The sequence below is a fragment of the Pyrgilauda ruficollis genome, unplaced genomic scaffold (genome assembly GCF_017590135.1).
Source record: "Pyrgilauda ruficollis isolate IOZ18807 unplaced genomic scaffold, ASM1759013v1 scaffold4, whole genome shotgun sequence".
In the NCBI taxonomy this organism is placed as follows: domain Eukaryota; kingdom Metazoa; phylum Chordata; class Aves; order Passeriformes; family Passeridae; genus Pyrgilauda; species Pyrgilauda ruficollis.
Window position 1 is genome coordinate 21658866 of NW_024525489.1, and position 21959 is coordinate 21680824.

Here is a 21959-nt window from a genome sequence, read left to right on the forward strand (position 1 = left end):
CTGGAGCCAGGCATAAATCAGAGCCACCCTGAGATGGTGAGAAAAGATGCCAGGAGCTGCACTGGTCCCCTGCCAGCTGCAGCATGGGACAGCTCTGAGGTGAAATGAAACCTCGCTTGGCAAACCTTCATCCCTCCTCTGCCTGGCACAACATGCAGCTCCCATCACGCTGGAATTTGGGGGTCTGGCCTCCCCAAATCCCTGAGTGTCTCTTGTCATATGTGTTATACATATCCATAATCACAGCATCATATGGGCTGTGGGGCGACTGCAGGGCTTGGCTGAGTTAGGAGCAGTGTTTATGGGTGTTATAAATCATCACCAGAATCATGCACACTGCACTTGTACAGCCAGGATAACAGTGAGAAGGACTGGGATATGGCATAAGTCAGTTGTAAATTGTTGTCTTATCAAATTGAGGGAAAGGATTTCAAAGGCTTTCGGCACAGGCAGATAAGCACAGCGTGCATGCTCACGGGTCAACCTCCCAATTTCATCCCTGAAGACACAAGTAGGAGCTTAGCAGAAGTTTGCTGTGGGATGGGAAGGTCTGAAAGCATCTAAACCAGTTCAGCACCCAGCCTCCTGTGCTGTCAGTGGGATTTTAGGCATCATTCACTTCCAGACCTCTAAACACACTCAAAGCATCTAACCTGTGGTTAATTGGACTAACATGAGGGAGGTGGGATGGACTGGGGGATGTGTCCCTTGTAAGAGCAGGTGCTGCTGCTTGTCTCCTCTTTTTGGTGAGGAGATGAGGGTCTGAGTGCAGTGAGGTAAAAATCACAGTTCACTCAGCCCAGTGAGGCAATGAGCCTGGCAAGATTGCTTCCAGCACCTCCCAAATTTGAATGACACCCCTATCTGTTTGCGGGGGTACCATGAGACTTCCAGGTGATGGAGGGGTCTTGCTGGGAGGAGTGAGTGAGGAGACTGCAGGCTGTGGTTTCCCTTGGCCCTACCCATGGCTTGTGCTCACACTGACAGGATTTACCCCAGGTGATGGGCAAGAGCCTGCTGCCCACGGCAGGACCAGTCCCAGGGCGTCAGCTTTGCTGCCCTGGGCAGACCAGCCACATCAGCTGCAAACTACAGGAGAAACCCGTCAAAAGGGAAGCAGTCTGAAATTAGGCAAACAGGAGAACAGCTTCCAAAAGGCATGAAAATTAGCTCGTTTCATGCTTAGAATAACCCCATTACTTCAATATCCTGAATGAATTATGCCAAACTTCCCATGCACACACGCACACGCACGAAATCCCCCTTTGGGCTACTTAACAACAGTGAGAAATTTCTGAAGAAGCAGCTCCTGAAAAGAGGGAATTTGAAACAAAAGTGTTCTTTGGAGCAGAACTACAAAGTGTGTATCATTGTGCTTTGATATTCAGAATGGCAATTGTTCTTCTTATTGTGAAATATATTTCTTTTGTACCAGCAAATCCTTGAAAAAAGCTTAATCTTGCACACATTGTGCATTAGGAAAATTCTCAAATTAAGACACTTATCAATGCAGCGGTGAGGAAGGCCCAGAAGAAAAAAAAAGCAGCTCAGAGAGGGAAAATTACTTCCTTCTGGACAGAGAGGGCTATTTCTTGTAAGCAAGGATGGGGGTAGCTTACACTGCATTATGAGAAATGACATTTGTGACTTCCCTTCTCCTATGTGAGAAGGTTTACACCCAGGTCAAGCAGCTATAGAGGTAATTGTTCTTCAAAAGTGTCTGATGTCCTCCTCACACATGGGTGCTGTCAAACTCCATGCAACTTTAAGACATTAAAAACTTGTTTGTGAACTTTTTTACTCTAAAGCACAGAATGAAATGCTGAACTCACATGAAGTCCTTGCCTTTTCCCCATGTCTGCTCTTGGTTGCTTCTCTACATGTGACTAAACCATGAGTCCACTTTTTTCATCAGAGTGATCCAAAAGACTGTGTGCCACCTGGAAATGAATTTGTGTCAGCACAACTCTTATTAGACACCACAGTGTCCCTACCAGCAAATTGGCCCAACCCCGGGAACACTTCTACCCTTTCTTGCATGGAAGAGACACAAATCCAGGGTAAATTTGTATATACTTTCCCCACCACTTGCAGGAATTTGTAGTTTGGGTATCTTCTCCCAGGTTTGAAGCAGTGGGTGGCAAACCTTGGAGAAGAAATGGAAAGACCAGAATGGGAGATCATATATGGCTGGGGAAAGGAATGTAGCAGGAAAGGTGATGAATTGGTGAGAAGAACAAGCAAGCAACCAAAAAGTAAAATAAACTTACAGAAACACAGAGAAGTTCCAGTGAAAGGGGAAAGAGAAACAATCTGGGAATGTCAGGCAGCAGTGTAGACAGTATATTTAGTTAAGCCACTGACACTGGTGGGAAAAGTGACAATTGCAGAGTTTAGATCTTAATCCAACAAGGGAATTTCAGCATAGGCTTATTTTTAGACATGTGAGTAATCCTCATGATTTCAGATCAGAAAGGTAGATCCCAGCTGGTATCATCCTGTTGTCAGCGTGGACCTCATTGTTAATAAAAAAAGAAAAGAAGTTTTAAACCTCTTTTAAATCATGTTTTATTTTCCCTGTGAAAAAAAATATACATACCCAAATTTATCCAGATTAATAAAGACATGGAGGTGGCTGTTGTGAGACGGGGAAACAGGGTTTGAGGTTTCCTGTGGCTGAGACAGGTCTGCCAGGGAGGCTGCTCCTGCTCCAGCTGGGTTTTGCTAAGAGCAGGCAGAGCAGGAAAAGCAGAATGATGGAGTCACTTCTGGCATGACGGAGTGAGCAGCAGGACATGGGCACCCAAGACATCACATCCTCAGGAGTGGGACTTGTCTGGTGTAGAGAAAACAGGGCAGGTCACTACTGTGTACACCCCAGGCTGTTGCAACCTGTACAGAACACGGCTTGGGTGGAAAGGGAAACAGAAAAGCGCATCTAAGGGTGAGCCCAGCTACAACATTCAGTGCACAATTTATTATATTTACATTTTATATTCGATAATATTGTTATAGTTACTTATTGATTGCTTCCAACTCCACTGTCTCCTCTTAAAAGTTAGACTAGACATAAACTTGATATAAAGTATTTTATTCACTGGATTTTAGGGTGGTTTCTTTTGGAGGGGGAGGCAGGATTGCTAGTTCTTTCTGCATCCATCCTTTTAAAATGCTCTCAACAATAAGTGTTTTGAAGCTTTCAGATGCAGTGATTTTTGGAGTGACCCAGCTTCAAGCGACCTGTTCCTACGTGGAGATGGTCCTGCTCTCTCTCAGTGACATTTTATCACTTGCTGCAAGCACTGCAGTGTCCCCTGAGACAGCAAAGCCCACCACGGGCTGTTCCTTATGTGCCACTGATCTCCGCTGATACCAAAAAGATTAACCACAACCTCATCATCCCCTTTTTGTCCTGGGCTTTGTACTGGTTGTCCTGGTTTAGGGCAAATTTGGGATAAAACCTCCAAAGGGGTTCCTCTAGAAAGCAGATTCAAGTGGCAGCTCCCCAACTGGTTTGGGACAAGATTTCCTTGGAGAAAAGTGGAAAAAACCTGTTTATTTAACAGGCAAAGCATTCACCAGCACAAAAAAAAAAAAAAAAATTAACAATATTAAACAATAAAACCCCTTGCTGCTCTGAAGAGATGACACACTCAGAAAGTCCTTTTCATGGCTGCAGCTCGGCTCACTCGGTCTCTGATCGGTCCCTCGGTGCTGGAAATGCCACGGCCCAGGCCCGGCCAGGGGGTCACAGGTGGAGCTGCTGGTGCTCTGCTGGGTGTTCAGGCCAGAGCAGGCTTGAACAGCTCCAAGAAAAAGAAAAACCACAGTCCAGGGAACTTCTCTGCCTCAGCTAGCTAAAAACTAACTAAGAGCAAAGGAGAGCCCTGTCCTGCTGTCTGTCCATCCACAGACAGCACAGTCCAGGAGCAGGATGTGGGGGGGCAGGTGCAGTTCCTGATGACAAATTCCACACTGCTTCTCTCCCCTTCCCTCTTGGAACCAGTCTTAAAGGTGCAAAACTTATTTCTGGGCTAAACAGACGAATGGGAATACAAGCATCATAAAGTCACCCCAGGACACCGGTAAACCTGCTGGCTATTGAAATATTCACAGAAAACTGCACCTCCTCCTGCAGAGGCTGCTCTTAGCCAACTCCAGGGGGGGGGGGGGGGGGGGGAAGTGGAGTCTCATTTTAATTAGTATAAAAATTCATCTCCATGATTATGCAAGCATTTTATACTGCCTTAGATACAAGTTCTGTGGAAGAAGTGCTTTACCACAGCTTGCTGCTATGGAGCTGAGAGCAGGAGCTCAGGAAAGCAAGGGCCAGGTCCTCTATCACTCCAGTCCTGAACCTGGTTTAGACAGCAGTGGTTTAAAAGGACCAGGCAGGAGCAGCAGCTTTATTTACGGGAGGGATGTCTCCAGTGGTGTGGAGTGACGGTGACAGGGGAAATTGGGGCTAGAAATGCTCTCTAGCATCCCTGACACTTTTGCCTTTAGTCAGCTCTGAGAGCAGCATTGAAACCTGCAGACGAGGGGTCACTGAGTGGTGGCACTGAACCAGCCTGAGCATCTTGCCCGCCTTTAGCTCCTCATCTTCCTCCTCTGACCTTTTACTAACGGGGAGAGGAGGAGTGAGGTGGGGGAGCAAACAGCACAGCAGGACTTCAAAAATCCTCTGAATGTCCACGTCAGGAGAGACACGGACCTTGAACACCCATTTATTCCAGCAAGGAGCATTTATCAGTCGCAAGAGCAGGAACCAGAACACGCTTTGCAACACCCGGGCGAGGCAAGGCAGCTCGTAGGGACTGGTGGATCATTTCTCCCCTTGACTGCGGCAGACAGCGCCCAAGCCCCTCGGCACCTCCCGGCCTCGCTCTCCCGGCTCCATCCCCGCCAAGCCGGGCTCGGGTGCAGCTCCCGCTGCCGCTGGCACGGCCGCAGCCGAGCGGGGCCGGGCAGGGCCCTGCTGACGCACCCGATTGGTATTAGAAGACTTCACTGGCTATTTATAGCCCCCCACCGACCGCAGAAAGCTCTTGGCCTCGCTTTTTCTCCCTGCCTCCCTCCCTCCCTCTCGCTCACTGGCTTCAGCTCAGCACGGGAGGGGGAGCACAAGAAATGCTGTCAGTAAAGCCGCGAGTCCAAGCGCCACATTCCCAAGCACAGCAAAATTTCTGCCCTTCCGCTGGTGGATTCAGTCCGAACAAATTATTTCCAGCATGCCGGCCTTTCACTCTGGTGCTCTTTCCTCCTTTTCAGCCTGGATTTCTTTCCCGTTACGCTTTTTTTTTTTTTTTTTTTTCTTCCCTGTCTCTCTGCGCAGTTTCACTTTCCAGTTCCTGGCACTGGCTTGGCTGTCCCTCAGCAGGGCTGGATACACACCAGAGACGGGGAGACCTCTCTGTTGAGCTTGGCAGATTTCCCCGGTTCCTGCCAGGAGCTTCCCTGGGTGTCTCTCTCAAACACCCAGGCTGAGCCCTGACCCTTATTTTGGCCCAGGACATCTGATGCTCTCCTGACTGCAGGGCCAGGCTTCAACTCCCACGTTCACCCTCTGAAGGACAAACCCATGGTCCCCACCCTTGTCACCCACGTCTCTCCAGCCCCTGCCCTGTTCCCGTGCTGGTGGGTGAGTCAGCGAGGACTAAGCGGAGCTGTGGATGGAAATTGTACCTACACATCGACCCCGGGCGCTCCTTCAGCATGGATAACCACAGCAGCAAGTTTTAAAGTGCTGTTGTTGCAAAAGCACAGTCTGCTCCAGTTTGGGACAGAGGTGGCATTTGGAAATGTGAGTAAAAAGTTCAGTGTACCTGGATACAGGCAGTGAGGTAAAAACAATGCCTAGTGTCCACAGCAAAGGCACTGATGGAGAAGTAAAGTCATCTATAATCACTTCAGTGAAGTGAAAAGTAGAGGTCACTGGAGGTGCACATCCATTCTTTTTTTTTAACAAAACAATGCTGATTTTCACAGTATTTATTGTCAGAAGTATTTCTAACAGAAACATTCCCGTCTGCATGCAGGCCCTCAGGTTTACAACAGAGGTAAGAGAGGACTACTGTGGGAATTAAATCTAGAGCAAGCTATTCTGCTTTCTCAGTGAATTAACCATTGCCCCACCTGAGAGGCTCCTTTACTTGCAGCTCCATCGGCACTTCAGGGCTAAAGCAATCAGGGGGTGGGGTGTCTTCTCATTCTTATCCTTAAGTAAATCACTTTATCTCGGTTTTTGTGTGGCACCCTGCTCCACACTTATCTCTGTGGACTTGCAGGCTCCAGGGCTCTCTCCCACTGCAGGGCAGGATGTCCAGCACCAGCTCCAGGCACATCTCCAGAGGGCTGAGGCTCACAGAAACGCTGTCAGACAAATAACAGGGCCAGGGTCTTTCTCTTCGGAGAGGAATGGCACACCCAGCTGCAAATAAGTGGTCCCAAAATTAATGCATTATGCTTTTCAAATTTATTATTATTTCTAGTATTTACCATGTCCAGTTCTGGGGTCCTCAGTATAAGAGACATTGAGCTCCTGGTCCAGCAGAAACAAAGTTGATGAAGGGACTGGAGCACCTCAGTTCTGAGGAGAGGCTGGAGGAGCTGGGCCTGCTCAGCCTGGAGAAGAGACCCTGAGAGGAACCTCACCAATGTCTGCCAGTGCCCGCAGGGAGGGGCCAGGGCATGGACCAGGCTCTGCTCAGCAGGGCTGGGCAACGGGACAAGAGGCAGTGGGACAATGGGGCAGGAGCTGAGGCTCAGGAAGTTCCTCCTGAGCATGAGGAAGAACTTCCCTGTGCAGTGCCCGAGCACTGGGACAGATTGCCCAGAGGTGGTGGAGTCTCCCTCACTGGGGATATTCAAGAACCATCTGGACACCCTCCTGTGCCACGTGCTCTGGGATGGCCCTGCCTCAGCAGGGAGGTTGGATCTGATCACTGTGGTCTTCTCCAGTCTGACCCATTCTGTAATTCTGTAGCTTATCAATGAAGATACAGGAAATTCACTTGAACCTGGAGATGGTGCTTGACATTTGGCCACAGAACTAAGAGCTATCTTGACAAAAATTTCTTTTTCTCGACAAGCTTGTCCCTTTGTAACTTTCTGATTCCATTTCTAAACCTCAGTGTGAATGGGACTCTTGCTATAGGTGTCTTACTCACAGCTGTGTCATGACCAGGCCATCTGGGATGTGTGGGACTGGAAACTGGGTAAGAGAAAGGAAATCTTATTCCTTCTATGCAGCTTCTTTAGAAGCTTCACAGAACTGTGCTTGCTGTGTCTGCCACGGTGAGCAGGCTGGCAATGGTTAGAAACAAAGAGATGGGAAGGGGATGGGAAAGGTCCTGGCAAAGGGAAAGCACCCCTTCTCATCTGACCATGCTGGAAGATGCACGGTGTGGTACTGAAGAGCCATGTACCCCACTGACCCCTCTCCTCACACTACTTCTCTGCAGAGCTGAAAGCCTACAGAACATTTTCAGAGGCAAATCAGTACATACTTGCCACAAACGACAGCCGGGACACTTCATTGCTGCATCCTTCTCTACTTGGGAGATGCTCTAGCCCTGAGAACTGCATGGTCACCCTGGAAATGCAGGATAAGCCAGTAAAATTGCAGGATGCCTCTGGCAGGTTGTTTTAAAAGCAGATCAGAAGCAACAGGAAAATTTTGATCTATTCCTTAGTTCTTACTTCTTCAGTTTTGGAGAGGCACATTCATAAACCATAAAAGCAAATTATCCCTCCACTGACAAAGATCCAACCTTGACCTTTCTGCAGCACAATTAACATGTAAAAGCATTTTTGCCATATGACTAGAATTGTTCCTTTCATTTACACCTCATTTTCTGCCAGCACCAATGTGTAAGGTGGTCATGACTCACAATAAATGTCTGGTAGTTCTCCTACAATAAAATCCTGATTTTGACGGACTTCCAATTTGAGCTGGACAAAAACCTCGTAAGATGTAACTTACTCTTGAATTCAGCATCCTGGTCCACATACAGCTTTGTTTCCTCTGATTTTTGTGTGTGAAATTTTCTCACCAGGGGTTTCCTACAAGTAAATCTTGTTCTCGTGTCTCACACAAAAGCAACCCTGCTACAAGTACCTGACCCTTGGCATTCAACAGAGGAATGTACTTGATTCACTGCTATCATTTTTGGTATTTTTTCCAGTGCTGCCGTTGTGCCACTCTATTCCTAAGCAGGAAAAACCACCCAGGCTCTGCCTTGGATGGGCTGCAGTCAGATGACAACTGGTAATGCTGAGATGTTGCAGGTGGCACACATGGCTGGGGAAGTCTGCACACAAGCATCCACTAGCTATTTCAGAGCTCTACATACATAAAAGTTCTGCTAATTTCTACAATAAACACGTGGGGGACAAACTCCGTATTTAAATTGCAGTTCAAACTTTGGACTTAACATTATTGTATTTTAATATGCTAAATGTCATGTGGCTTCTGGTAGTGGAATAATACAAGCAACCCAGTGTCTTACGCATTCATGGATTAGGTTGTAAATGTTTGTAAACCAGGAAATAAAGCTGTATGAGCAGAAGCATTTATAAGATAATAGTGAAGTAATTTGAGTTTTAAAATTATAGAAGTTGGTGTTTGGCAGTGCTGTGTGGGGAGACAGACACTGGACAGCTGAAAACATTATAACCAACAGAAGAACACAGTCCAAGGTGAAGAGCAGCTTACAAATGTGTATAAATGGCATGATTTAGGGATAAACATTACAGATTATTTTGCCTTTAGATAAACAGATAAAGCTCTGTTTTCTTGCAACAAGAGCTCTGGATCTTCTCTCCTGGTCATTTGCAAAGCAAAGGGATTGGGAATGTGATGCTAAACTTTTGGAGAATGCACATGAGCATAATTATGTGATGGTAGTAACGACATTAAACTTAAATCTCAACCTGTCAAACAACACAAATTGTTTGTCCTGTAATAAACCAAATACTTTTCACATAACTATTTAGAAAGATGAATGTAATTTTAAAAAAGTAGGCATATTACACTTGTATACTTTTGTTCCTAGTTCTGCTTCACAGGGTAGTAGATCAGAAGCACCCAGTATCTAAATTAAATTTAGAAAATGGCAATTATCTCTGTTTCAGCACACGGTATTGTTATTTCTTTGCTAAATACAGATGGTTTCCAAGAATCGATAAACTCATTGCAGCTGGACAATGTTTATAGGCCTGCAGCAGAGGATGGTTTTCAAAGGAATTTAAATATTGCAGGGAGTGGTTTTATATTCCAGGGCCCCAAGTTTGCTTTGTGATAGCGGTTTAGTTTCACTGTTGCTCAAGAAAGAAGCCCTCTGTTCAAGAGGGAAATGCAGAAGGTGTGAAGTGAACAAATAAAATGTTCAGTTCTCCATGCCTGGCACAGCAGAGGACTAGGAATCAGCATGGCAGAAAAGGAGACAAGACTGGATAATCAGCAGAGCTAAAATCCTGAACAAATCAAACATGTAATACTGGTTTGCATTCCCAGAATATAAATTAACACCTGGTAAGATGACTGTGTTTTTGTGATAAAATTTTGCTTTCTATGAATACCCTCTAAAATGGGCTTAAAAGTCTTTCCATAAACATTTCTAGTCACTAATCTAAGGGATGGGAATGTGTTCAAAAAGTAAACATAGATGGAGGAAATTCACTGCTTTTATTCACTTAAAAGTGAGTATTTGCAGGTTTTTAAAGGTATTCCTAAGGTCAATAACTAACTAAACAATCTTATTTTGTAAACAGCTGTGGTGCAGTAAAAAAGCCAGGCTCCAAAGGTCTTTGTGTGAAACTATCAACAAAATAATCTCAATTATGCGCAGAAGAACAAATATTTTTAGCAATTGTTCCCCTCAACATGATAGACGCTTTCTGATGCTCCCTAGAAGATGTAGCTGAAAGTGAAGTTTATGTCAGCAGGGCACCTGTATGGGATCAAAGATTTCTGACTGCTTGGGATGTGCACGGATGTGAGCAAGGAGGGATCAGGCCATCTTGCCAGACCCTGAATTGATTCAGGCTTTGAAACTTCAGACCCGTGAGCTTCAGGGGAATTACTCCCTGCTCACAAGGGTGGAAGAGCTGCATCAAGCCCCTGGCACCTACCCAGCTTCAGACACAGTGCACACCTCAAGCAGACCTGCTTGCCCGAGCTCCCTTTGCTCTGCATTTTGTGGTTTGGTTCTCTCAGGTGCAGCCAGAGCCAAACCCATGACACACTTCCTGAAGTTCTACCCCACACACAAATTACAGGGGGAGAGCTGCTGGATCTCCAAGCCAGGACACCAACTATCCCTGCAGAGCTGATCCTTGTCTACAAGGCCCCAGTTCACCTGTGAGCACTCCTGGAGCAGTTTGGTAGAAATGCTGTAACTTCTAAACCCAGTCTAACTGAGGAGCAGCTTAGCTCTGTTCAGCTGAAGCAAGCACAGTCCTAAACAACCAAACCCAAACCAAACCACCTCAGAGAGAAATCACCTTTGGCAGGCAGGCCGCGTTTCCAAACTTTTCTCTGTAGCTGTGAAATTGAGACTTTAAGAGTAAAAGCCTTCATACAACTGCTGCTTCCCTGCCAGCGCTGGCCCTGAGAAAACCCTGCTGCTCATTGGGAAAGCTGCAGTGCTGTGATGATATGAAATATTCCCTGGGCTGCTGTCTCTGGAAGGGTGTGCAAAGCCCCCGTGGAAGGCTGTACAGCAGCACAGGATGATTGCTTTTGGACTCTCACCGGCCACAAGCAATCGTGCCCTACCTCACAAGCTAAATTTCTGTGTCAATTCTGTCACGTTATTGCTGCTAAAGAAGGTACAACCACAAAAAGACAATTGTCTGCCCTGAGATCCCCACCCTTTTCAGTTCTTTGAAGAGGGGTATGTGTATGTATATATATATATGGGTTTTTTCATCTATCATTGAATGGTGAATTCTCTGTTCATTCTGTTTGCCAAATTGCACAGGACCTGATGCAAAGCCCTCTTTTAGTGCAGTGTTCAGAAGTCTCAGCATGAGTCAGTGTGAGCACTGCTGAAGGCTGCAGAACCCTGCAAGTATTTTAACCTCTTGCTAACGGCAAGGGGGGGAAAAAGATGACAGATCCTCAATGCTCTGCTTTTGCTATCAATTCAAAGATGGGAGTCGCTTATAAACATCCTTCATTATTCCCAATCATTAGTCGAAAAGAAAATCTTACCCCCACCGTCTTTTTTTTTCTTCTTTTTTTTTATTCTGACAGGATGGCTTTAATTGTCTTATTTTCTTCCCCTTTCATATTAGAGCAATTTGTGTACTGTCCATCCTGGATTTCTTGCAAGACACTATGGCAAGGATGGCAGAATGGGGCCTTAGATGCTAAGACACAAATCTGAGAGCCTTTTTTGGTGTATGGCTTAACAATTCCTGCTTCAAATGAGGAACTGTGAATTCTCCCCTCCAACTCCCTTGGATTTCAATAAAAGCAAGCAGGAAAATACTGTAATTAGCCCCACCATTTCTGAAGTGAAAAACATGAACAAATTATTGGAGGTTACCATTTTTCAGCTCTTCAATTACTGTGGATGTCAAAATAAGAAAAAAAATCTGTATTTATAGCAGTCTGTTGATGGAACAAGTTTTTAAAGCAAACAAAATTGTATTTTTTCAGCCTGTGAAAACACCAATGTAGTCACTTATTCTGTTATCTCATTATCTTACAGAAGTCTATCAGCTGTTTTGTGCTTTTACTGCAAAAAGTAGGTCTTAGGATAAGGGTTAGTACGTAGAGATGAAGAAGTGAAACACAATTTGAGTATCTCATTTCCTTCACGGGGACTAAAATGTTGGTAAGGTTCCAGCATTTGTTGGAAACTCCTACTGGGCATTACTTCCTTCTCGTGCCCAAAATAAATTCCTCAAATATTAATCATTTTTGATAACAGCGTTGCTTTTTTACACCACTGAGGCTGCTCCTACCTGTCAGTTCCCCCCCAGCAGCAGGAGAGAGGAATTGCGCTGCCGGTGCTATTGCTCTCATTTCTTTCCATTCACCTGGTTAAATTCTGACACCGTGCCGGATCCCGGGATGTGCTTTGTTCTCTAAAAATCGGCCAGGATCAAAAACCAACCGAGACCTCGAGCCGTGACACCTGTCAAACACACGCAACCCGCAGCTTCCCACTTCCAGACCGCGGCGTCCCGAGGGAAGCCGAGCCTCTCCCAGCCCCCTCCCCAGGCTTTTCACCGCCGCCAGCGGGGCCTCCCCGGCTTCCCCCGGACCAGGCCCCGGCCCCGCTCTCCTTCCTCCCGCGGGAAACGACCTTGGCGGCGCCGGGGCCAGCCCCGATCCGCCCCGGCCACCTCCCGCTCGGCAGGCGGCTCCGGGCCGGGCCCTGCCCCTCCCCGGGGTCTCGGAGGCGCCGGCCCCGCCTGGCCCGCCGCGGTTCCGCCGCCCGCGGCCGCCGCCCCCGCTCCCTGCGCGACCATCCACCGCCGCGCCCCCGCGCGCTCCCCATTGGCCGCCCCCGCCGCCCATCAACCCGGTCCTCGCTGCCGATTGGCCGCTGGCCGGGCCGGCGCACGGGTCCCGCCCCGCGGGGCTCCCCCCGGCCCTCCCCGGCACTTGGCGGCGGAGTGTCCTCAGAAGACTCGCAGGGCCGGAGGGGCCGCTCCGCCGCCGGCGGCCGGCCCGCGCTCCCATTGGTCGCTCCCTCTGCCAATCCGTCGGGCCGCGGCGCGCCGTTGGCTGCCGGGCGGGCGGGGGGCGGGGCGCTCCCCCCCCGCCCCCGCCCGCGCGGTGCCGCCCTGTGACCAACTCCCGTGTGTGAGTCACGGCAGCGCCGTCAATGCCGTGTGCGGGCGGGCGGCGCTGCCTGGGCTGCCCCGGCCCCCCTCCCCCGGCACAGGGCTGGCGGGCCGCACTTGTCACCGTGTCACATCCTCCCCGCCGCCTGCCGACCCGGCTCGCCCTCCCCAGCTCGGCCGCCGCCCGGGGCCGCCGCGGCGGCATGGGATAGAGCCGGGCACAGCCGCCCCCGCCGCTCGTTTTACATTGACCTCCCGCAGTTTAAATCCCTCCCCCGCGTGTCCCCCCCACCGCCTCCTCGCCTCCCCCGCGCCCCCTCTCTCCGCCGAGCCCCCGCTCCCCCGGGCGCCTCCCTCGCCGTTCCTCGCCGCGGAGCCCCCGGAGCGGGTGAGTGCCGGGCACGGCCCTCCCGGGCTCGCTGAGGGGGCGGGGGGCGCGGGCCGGGGCAGCCCCGGGCTGTGCGGGGCGGCCACCGACAACTGCTCCAAAGTTGGGGCATTCCCCTCCCGGCGCAGCCTGGCGCTGCCCGCTCGGACTGCAAAAGAAGGGGGAAAAAAAATACAGGTATAACCCCCCGGCGTCGTTGCCAACTTCTAGTGCGTGTCGTGCTGCCGGCGAATGTAATTTTGATTTTATGTTGGTTATTTTCCCCGCCCTGGTTGAGGCTGTGGTGATGGTTGACGTGAGGGTATCCCGAACGCCGCCCGGGTCGAACAAGCCCTCCATGCCGGGCTCCGGCCACTGTCCGTGCTGGAAAAGCGGGGAATCCCACCTTTTGTATTTCTAGGTGCTCCATCCTCCTCCCCACCCTGTCAGTCCTGGATGTTTCGCTATTACCTGGGCTTCACTTGCCGTGGCAGGAACATGCGTGTTTGGAAGGGGGAAGCCGTGGTCCGCAGCGGGGAGTTTTGGTGTCTTGGCTTGGTATTGGGAGCGCTTGATGTGAAATGGTTATGTCTCTGTTTCACTGCTATTGATTTTTCTTTTCTTTTCTTTTTTTTTTTCCCCTCAATGTATTTTTAGAACATGAATGTGGTGTGTGTTGTGTGCTGTATGTACAGAGCAGCTAAAATAAAGCAGAGGCGTGGAAAACCCCAGCAAATACAGCAGTGCTTCCATGCACAGGGCATCCACAGCCTCAGTACTCTGCCAGGTTTATTTATTAATATTAATTGCTCGATCTTTGTAATTTATATCATATGGAAACTAATTGGTGAATTGAAGGTTTACCAAACCTCACAGGGCTCCAAAATCATCTGTCTCAGGCATCTGAAAAATAAATCTACTGAATTTTTGTTATGAGGAAAGGCCAGCATCATTCTGGGAATCCTCCACATGAAGTTTCTCTTTCTAAAGGCAAGCACTCTTGTAAATAAGTCCTAGTAAAGAATGGCTTTACTCAGTGGGCACTCAAGTGTATGCAGAAGGTCAGTGAATTTCTAGGGAAAATTAAATCTTTACTAAATATTGTCTTGCTTTTATCTATAAATAGAGGGAGGGAAACAAAAATAAATCAGCTGTGAGATTGACATGAAACAGAAAATCAGTCCTTTTCCCAAGGGGTGACTTGCCCAACATAACCTGAAAACTTCCTAAATTTTGCCTTTGTGGGGAGGGGTCCTTCAGCTGCAGTCTGTTGAGTCAGTGTGAAGCGGGCCTGTCTCTCCTCTGGAACTGGCTTGGCACCAGCGTAACTTCATTAACAGAGCAGATTTGCATTAATGCGAGGAGTAATCCAGAAGCTCACGTTTTGAGGAAGGCCCCTGTAGTAATGACGTGACAAGTCGTGATTCCTCCCCTCACCAGACCCAATTACAGCACCCTTACTCACTCGGAGTGGCACTTCACTGCGCAAGTGCTCCTGCGATGCTTCTGGGGCTGCCTGTGTGCCACAGTGCCAGTCTGGGTGAGGGGGAGTGGCGCTTGTTTTTCTCATAATTGTTTTATTCCCTTTCCTTGAAATGACAACGTGGTGGATAACTATTTTTTCCTTGGGCCGCGAAGAAAACTTCTGAGGATTAAATGTAAATCTGCTTTGTTGAGTGACCGTACCAAAAACCCCCTGTTTAAGACTTCTGTGCTGCCAAGTGAAACGGGCAGGTAAGTTTTCTGTGTGTTTAGCTTTCCCCTGTTTCTACAGAAAGCAGGAAAAAGATTGTTGAAAATTGAATTATCTTGTCCTGAAATTCCTCTGCCCTGTGGGATTCCACACCTATATGCGGTGTTCAAGTTGGAGTTGTTTTCCTAATTCCCCTGTGTCTCTAGAACCGCCCCCACCCCCCAGACATTCACATTGCATTGTTAAAGGTGTTTGCTGTTGAAATCACTGGCAGAAGGATCAGGCCCTCGGCTGGTTTTCTTTAAAGCAGTTGATAATGACTTGGATGTGATGTTGTAGAGAGATAATATTATCTGGCGTGTCCATAGCTCAGATCCACTGTCCTACCACAGTGTCAGAAGAAAGCTCTGTGCTAAGCAGCCTGTAAAGAAAATGTCTAACAAAGCAGAATTGTCTTCTGCCTTTCTGTACTTATTTATAAATCTCTTGAAAGTTTGTTTGATGCTCTTTCAGAACAAGACAAGATCCCTGCATGTTTGTTTCATGTTTTCACTTCCTCGTATGACTGTGTTCATTGCTAAGCCTTTGTGTCACTGATTGAGATGTTATTGTAATTAACATTAATTATGCAAACTAGATTGTTTTTAGAGGCTCTCCAACTCTGTATTGATACCGTCAGCTTGTTTGTTTGTTGAACAAAAATCCACACGTTTCACCATTCTCGGAGGAAATAGATTAACCGATTCCAAGTTAATGTATGCATGGGAAACTATAACAAAATCAAGTTATATTAGCTCAAATGGCACAATGAACCTTGATGGATGTGGTGAACCGAGCATGGCTGGATCTGAAATACCAAGGCAGGGCAAACAGGGGGAGCAGGAAAGGGGACTCTAGGTACAGTCATTCGGGGAGGGTGTTTACACTGCAGAGTTCCATTACATCTTTTCCAGAGAGACAGTACTAGGATCAATTGGGCCAAATGCTGCCATCCCTAATTGAATGAAACTCTCACTAAAATATACTGGACCTGCCTGCTTGAATTTTTTTGAGAAATGGAGAAAAATAGCAGAGTTTAATTAATTAATTATTTAGGACATTTTTGATTTTAGACTTGGAGAAGATATTTTCCTTAAATTTGGTTTAGAAGGTATTCCAGGGTTGTCTTTTTAAAATAAAAGCTTAATAAAAATATCTTTGAAATATACATCCCTGTAGCAATGGTAACATTTTATCATTTTTTTACAATGCTAATTGTAGTGACATCCACAGAAGTCTTCATGTCTGATTCTGAATCACCCTTTTGAAACCCTTTTGAGCTGAGAAGGATTTTAGAATTTCTCCCTAGAAATCAAATTTGTGGCAATGTTTGTGTGTTGTATTCTTGTGTACTCTTAGGAAGAAAAATAATAGAGGCGGGGAGAGTTTAAATGGGAATTGGCAGTCCTGATATCACGTCTGAAAATGTATGCAGACTGGCAGATTATTCCCTGTCTTAAAAATCAAGTCTCTCTAACTTCCTATTTAAATAAGCAAAATTTGGTTTGCAGTTTGCTTTGAGTAATAAAAGGGATTTTTTTTTTTTGTTTCTACTTTTGGTGCAGTGGTCCTCTGGAAAGTTAGAAACAGCACCCTGGGGCTCAGCGAAGTGGAGGGTGTATAATTATATGGGAAGGCTCCATAGCTTCAGTGAATTAGCATTAGCAGCTGAGTGAGTTGGTTAAGTTGTAGAGATGGCATTATGGAAATCAATAAAATGCTGATTTCTTTTCCTTATTGCAGATTCCATGTTAAAAGGAAAATACGCTATTTGTTTGTCTGCCTTTCATGTAGGCTTGCCAAACCATTAGTTGATATGGAAAGGCAGGTTTTGCAGCTCCGGCAATCAGTAGTCAGGTTTGTTTTGTTTTGCTTTTTTTAGACTCTTTTAAATCTTTATTTATTAGATTGTCTTCCAGAAATCACACTAACATCCTGGCCTGCAAGTGGCTTCACATGTGTCTGTTTATCAGCAGAGGCAAAAGGGAAGGTCACTTATTTTTCTTATGACATGCTCGTGTGGCATTGTCTGTTGTAGCCCAAATGCTCTATGTTCCTGATGTTCCTGTTTCTGCTTTAAATTAAGTTCTCCCAAGGACTTGGAGGGTACTGATGCTGAAATCCACATTCAGAATAAAAGAGAAATAGTGACCCTAACTGTTTTCAGAGGTGTGCATCAGGAGGAATGATATTAAGCACTATAAGATGTATAATGTGCATTGGCCTTTATTTCTTTGTCTCAAAGCTTCTCCTGCTTTTATACCAGAGAGACAAGTACCCAGATCATTCATCACACTGAGCTCTTACAGAGACATGACAGACCAACAGCCTTATGTTGCACGCTGTGGAACATGTACAGTGCATTAGGTTCTGATGATCTATATAAAACATTTTAATTGGGAGGAGCTGTAAATGGGAACGGCTGTCTTCTAATCCAAGGGCTTCGCTTTTTCTTCTCTTCTTCCTGATTGAAATGAAACTTAACTTCACCATCAAATTATTCTGTTTTAATGTAGCTGTATGTTATGGCTCCTGATGAAATGGGTTATTCATGCCGAGTTGCAGTTTGGGGGACCCCCTCTGCCTTTGTGGTGGATGCTAATTTGGTGGACTTTCTGGAGCTAAGAAGGTCCAACCCTGCGTCTTCTTCAAGGATGCTGCGGCGAGCATCTGTTCTGTGACATGTGAGCAGCCTGTGTAACAGAGTTCAAATATCACAAGGCTTGTGGAGCACATTCTTGTATGAAGAGACGCAGTCCAAAATGCTGAGTGTATGATGCAGACAACACTAAAGATCAGCAACTTGGAAAATTAATACTGTGGTTCATGTTGACGTTTCAGAGGGAATTCTTATGGAGGCATGGTCCCAGCAAGGGTAAACTCAGGGGTCCAGCAGCACAGATAAAATAGCAGCCCTACTCTCTCTTTGCTGATAAACTGGCAAAATTATGTTTATAGTCTCCCTATGCTTTGTTTCTGCTAATCTCTAATTAAGTAGATCCAGGGAAGGCCAGCATGGTGCTTTTAGTGCTCAACTAGAGCTTAGAAATGACACTCTGCTTTCTAATGATTACAAGCAGGTGAAGTGACAGGAAGGGCAGAGATGTTGGAGTAATGTGATCTGCAATTAAATTCCTGATCCTCTAAAATATTTACCCATAGCTGTAGTGATCCACAGTACTTCATATCTGGCATTGGCCTTGTGTGTCCAGTTAAGGACAGTTAAAAAGCACAGAAATACATAGGGGAAAAAAGAAAAAAGGATAAAGAGATCTTCGCTGAACCAGAACAAAACCTCTTTAGCTCCTACCGTTTGAAATGGGGAGGAATCCCAAGAAATAACGAGGGTGAAGTCTCTCACAACTGCAAATTACTGTAGTGATTGTGACTCTGAAAAAGCAGGTTCTAGATAGAGAAGGGATTGTAGTTACTCTCTGGTCTTGTCGTAACCTTGCTAATATAGTTAAAGCATTATTTCCAAAAACAAGTGCATTGAGAGCTTGGAGTCTTTTTCTTAAAAATGTGCAAATCTATATTAATGTATTTTTTGTGGGGCAAAATAAAATACTGCTTGTTGGATTACCCAATTTCAATATTGTTATTAAAAAAAGAAATGCACCCTGTTTTCCACCTGTCAAATGAAGTCAGATATTCCTGTGGATGCCTTTTTCTCTTTTATCTTTTTTTGTTTGTTTCCTTCCTTCTAAGAACCTTTTCATCATCTGCTTTCCTACTTTCTGTCGTACTGAATTCCTTTTTCATTGTTGTTTTGATTCCTTCCACTTCTTTCCGGATAATTTTTTTTCAATTTGTTATGTTCCTTCTAGCCTTAATCAGCTACCAATGTTGCTGCTTGCCTATGGAATCACAAGGTCCATGATGAGGTGTGTCATGCCAATAGTATTTAGTGTCCTCTGTCCTCAGCAAGGAAAAGGTTTACCACTGCTGACCTGTAGTCCGATGGAAAACGTGAAGGGAGAGCCTGTTGGAGGTGTGACTTGAATCAGTGCAGTCATCTAGGAGGAGTCAGGGCCACAGCCAGAAATTATACCCAGGTGTCACCAGCTTCCAGACACGTGCCCTGTAATGTAGCAAAGCAGGTTTTTTCTTCTTCTATCTTTTGCAGAGCTCCCTTTTTTTTTTTTTCTTTTTTTCCAGTTTGTTTTTCCGCTTCTCTTTATTTGGCTCTTTTCTAGTTTTGTCTTTTCTCCTCTGTAATATGTAATAGCTACTAATGACCTCTCAAACTGCTTCACAGGAGTGTTAAGGCTAGTGTGTTTTCCCTCATCCTGTCTGGAATATTTGGCTGTTGCCAAAGAAATTGAGATCAGAATCAGGGTCTCTTTGAGTACCGTGCATCAAAAGTGTATGCATGTGTCTTGAAAATACCAAAATACTGTTAAAAAAAATCAAACAAGATTTGTAAAGTTAAAAAATCTAATACTTGTTTTGAGATGCAGTGTGTGAACTAAGGTATAAAATGATATAATGAATAAAGGCAAAGATGCAGCCTTTTTCAGAGAACCTTTAAACTATTAAAACTTTTTAGAGGAGCACATCAGTTCTTTGCTGAACCTACTCAGTTGAAGGGAGGTGAGCCATCCTTCTTCCTGTGAGAGGGAACAAATCTGATAGTGAACTTTCAAAACAGAGCTGAGCTCTTTAGGCCTGGTGGTGGTGATGGCTGTTGCCTGATATCAGGTGAAGGAAGTGGCAGATAAGCAGTGGGAAAATGCCCAGGAACAAGCATTCAGCCACTCCAGGGAGGCTGTTTTAACTCCCCTTGGATTTGGAATATTTTTAATTTATTTTGGTTTCAGATATTTCAGTGTAAATTCTAGAAAAGGCAGTTTCTCTCTTTTCAGGTTGGCAGATTTTTGTAGCATGCCTGTCTTGAAAAATCCAAAAGAAGGAGGAGGTAAAAAAGTAAATCTCAGTTAGAGTTTTCTTCTGTCCCTCCTGTCATGTTCAAAATGATATCTCATCTTGTTCTTATCCGTGTTCAGAATAAAAGCTGTGATAATCCATTTCCTTTGCTGTGATAATCCCTTGCCCAAATGTCCTGGTAGCATAATTTGATTGTGGTGCTTGGACAGCTATCATATCACTCCTACAAAGCAACAGTAATAGTTGTTACAAACAACAATATAATCCAAGAAATCCAGAGTTAAAGTGCTTACAGCAGAGACTAATTGCATGCTAGAGAGTATTACTGTATCTTCCTGGTTGATGTCCCTCATTGGCCAAGACAGACTTGCAGATGAGTTCTTAACATATTATTTAACAAGATGGTAGTGCTCTGTGTTTAAATTGCTTGTTGTTCTGGGGTTTTTTTATTGGCCCTCCCCAGTGTGGGGTTCAGAACCTCCTTATTAGTTTTATGGGAAAGCCATAGATCCAGATTCCTTCTGGAACTATTGCAATGTGAGGGAACAAAGTGTAGGGATTTTTTCAAGAGCTACTAAAGTAGCCTGTGCTCCTTGCCCAAGCAAAGTTAAGAGTCCTTATAATCGTTGGGGCTTTCGTGTGGTTTTTGTTTAATTTTTTATTTTTTCTTTGCCTTTCTTTCCCACTTGAACCCTGATTCTGAAGGAGCTGGAGCAATTACCCAGCCTGTCTTACATCTTCCCATTCAGAATAGGATGGAGTGGGAAAGAAGGTCTGCATTGGACCTCAGATACTCTCTCTAGCCCCTTTGCTACCCCTAAGTCACACTACTTCAACCTGGAAAATAGCAGAGGTAAAATTCCTGCTTGAACACTTTTTCCTGGCCTTAATGAGAGATTTTTACAAAGAGGTGAAATAGTGTAGGTGAATGCATCTAGCACCCTTTAGGAAAGGATCACCACCACAGGGACGCTGCTGAAAAAGGATGCCAAATCCTCCCAGACTCTGTACCAGGCTCTTTGCAAGGCTCCTATGAAATAAAGAAGCTATATAGCGAGTGTGTATGTATATTTCTGAAGGTTATGCTGGATTTCTGCCCTGCCACAAACCCTGATTAGAATAATTTGTAATAAAAAGTGAGGCATGGATTCCAGAAATGGATAATGTGATTGGGGAAAGAGGGAGATGAGTAGCAGAGAAAGCAAATCTGAAGGTTTTCCTGGTCTACAGATGTACCCCAAAGTGTGGATTTACTGCCACTGTCTGTAGGAAGTAGCTACAGTCCTAATTTTTGATGAAATTGAAACAGAAATGACTGTTATATGGTTGGCTTAATATACATACTGTGCGCTGCTGTTTGTTTATTTATTTGCAGTAGGACTCGGGATATTTCAGGTACTTTCCAGGTGCTTACAGATAGTTTCTACTCCAAGGACTTCACAAATCAGAGAGGCCAGAGGAAAGTAAATGGGTGGGAATTGAGTGCTGAGAAGCAGAACGAGATTCACAAGATGCAGGGCCCTTGAGAGCAGTGCAAGCGTGTGTCAGAGGTGCTGTGCAGGTAAGATGGAGAGGGTGTTGCCTGCAGTAGCCTCCAGGAAAGAAACAGGCATTTGGTGTGTCTGGAAAAAGAGATCTTTCTGCTTTTCTTCTGCATTGCAAGTCAGTCTGTGGTCAGTTTAGAGCTCCCAGCTCCTGAGCTCTCTCTTGGATCCTTTCCCCTGTATTTGTGATTGAGTGATGTGGCGGCTTTGTAAGTGGAGTTATTCCATCATGTTCTGTGCAGAGAAATGCTGTGAAAATGGGAGAGCCGGGGACTGAGGCACATAAGGTGTGTGCATGCAATATGAGGCTTGACATGGTCAGGGAGAAGTAGCATTGGGGTTTTGCACAAGCATTCTTTGGGGCATGAAGTGTCATCATCTTCAGTTCATTTTTTTTGCTGTGATTAAGGCCCTGAGCATGCCTGTAATGCAAAACAGAAAACATAAAGAAAATGTTTTCTCTTCAGCCATCATTCTAGCATGCTTATGTGTGTATGAATCATTCCTCCTCCATCTGGAAGGATGAGATGCAGAGCTCTTTTCTAAGGAGATATCTAAAGTACATCCTCATAGCAGCCAGCAATTGGCATGACAAAAGGGTTATAGCAAGTGGCTGGCACTTTTC

General features: G+C 45.8%; 1 protein-coding gene and 1 long non-coding RNA gene across 5 annotated transcripts in view; one reads left to right on the top strand and one right to left on the bottom strand.

The window, feature by feature from the left end:
* Positions 1–5989: 5989 nt before the first annotated feature.
* LOC121358700 lies at positions 5990–12314 on the bottom strand. The gene is made up of 3 exons (XR_005955934.1): positions 11977–12314; positions 7509–7594; positions 5990–6430 (listed from the first exon to the last, which is right to left on the bottom strand). It is a non-coding gene; the product is annotated as an uncharacterized LOC121358700 (long non-coding RNA).
* Positions 12315–12807: 493 nt separating this feature from the next.
* The window catches only part of SERTAD2 (SERTA domain containing 2), an 81223-nt gene continuing 72071 nt past the window's right edge, over positions 12808–21959 (top strand). For 3 of the 4 annotated variants that reach the window (XR_005955913.1, XM_041476907.1, XM_041476909.1), the window contains exon 1: positions 12808–13192. The gene's annotated coding sequence lies outside the window, so the exon portion shown is untranslated. Of the gene's footprint in view, positions 13193–14369; positions 14906–21959 lie in introns of those variants that run through there. The other variant, XM_041476908.1, reaches the window with a different exon arrangement.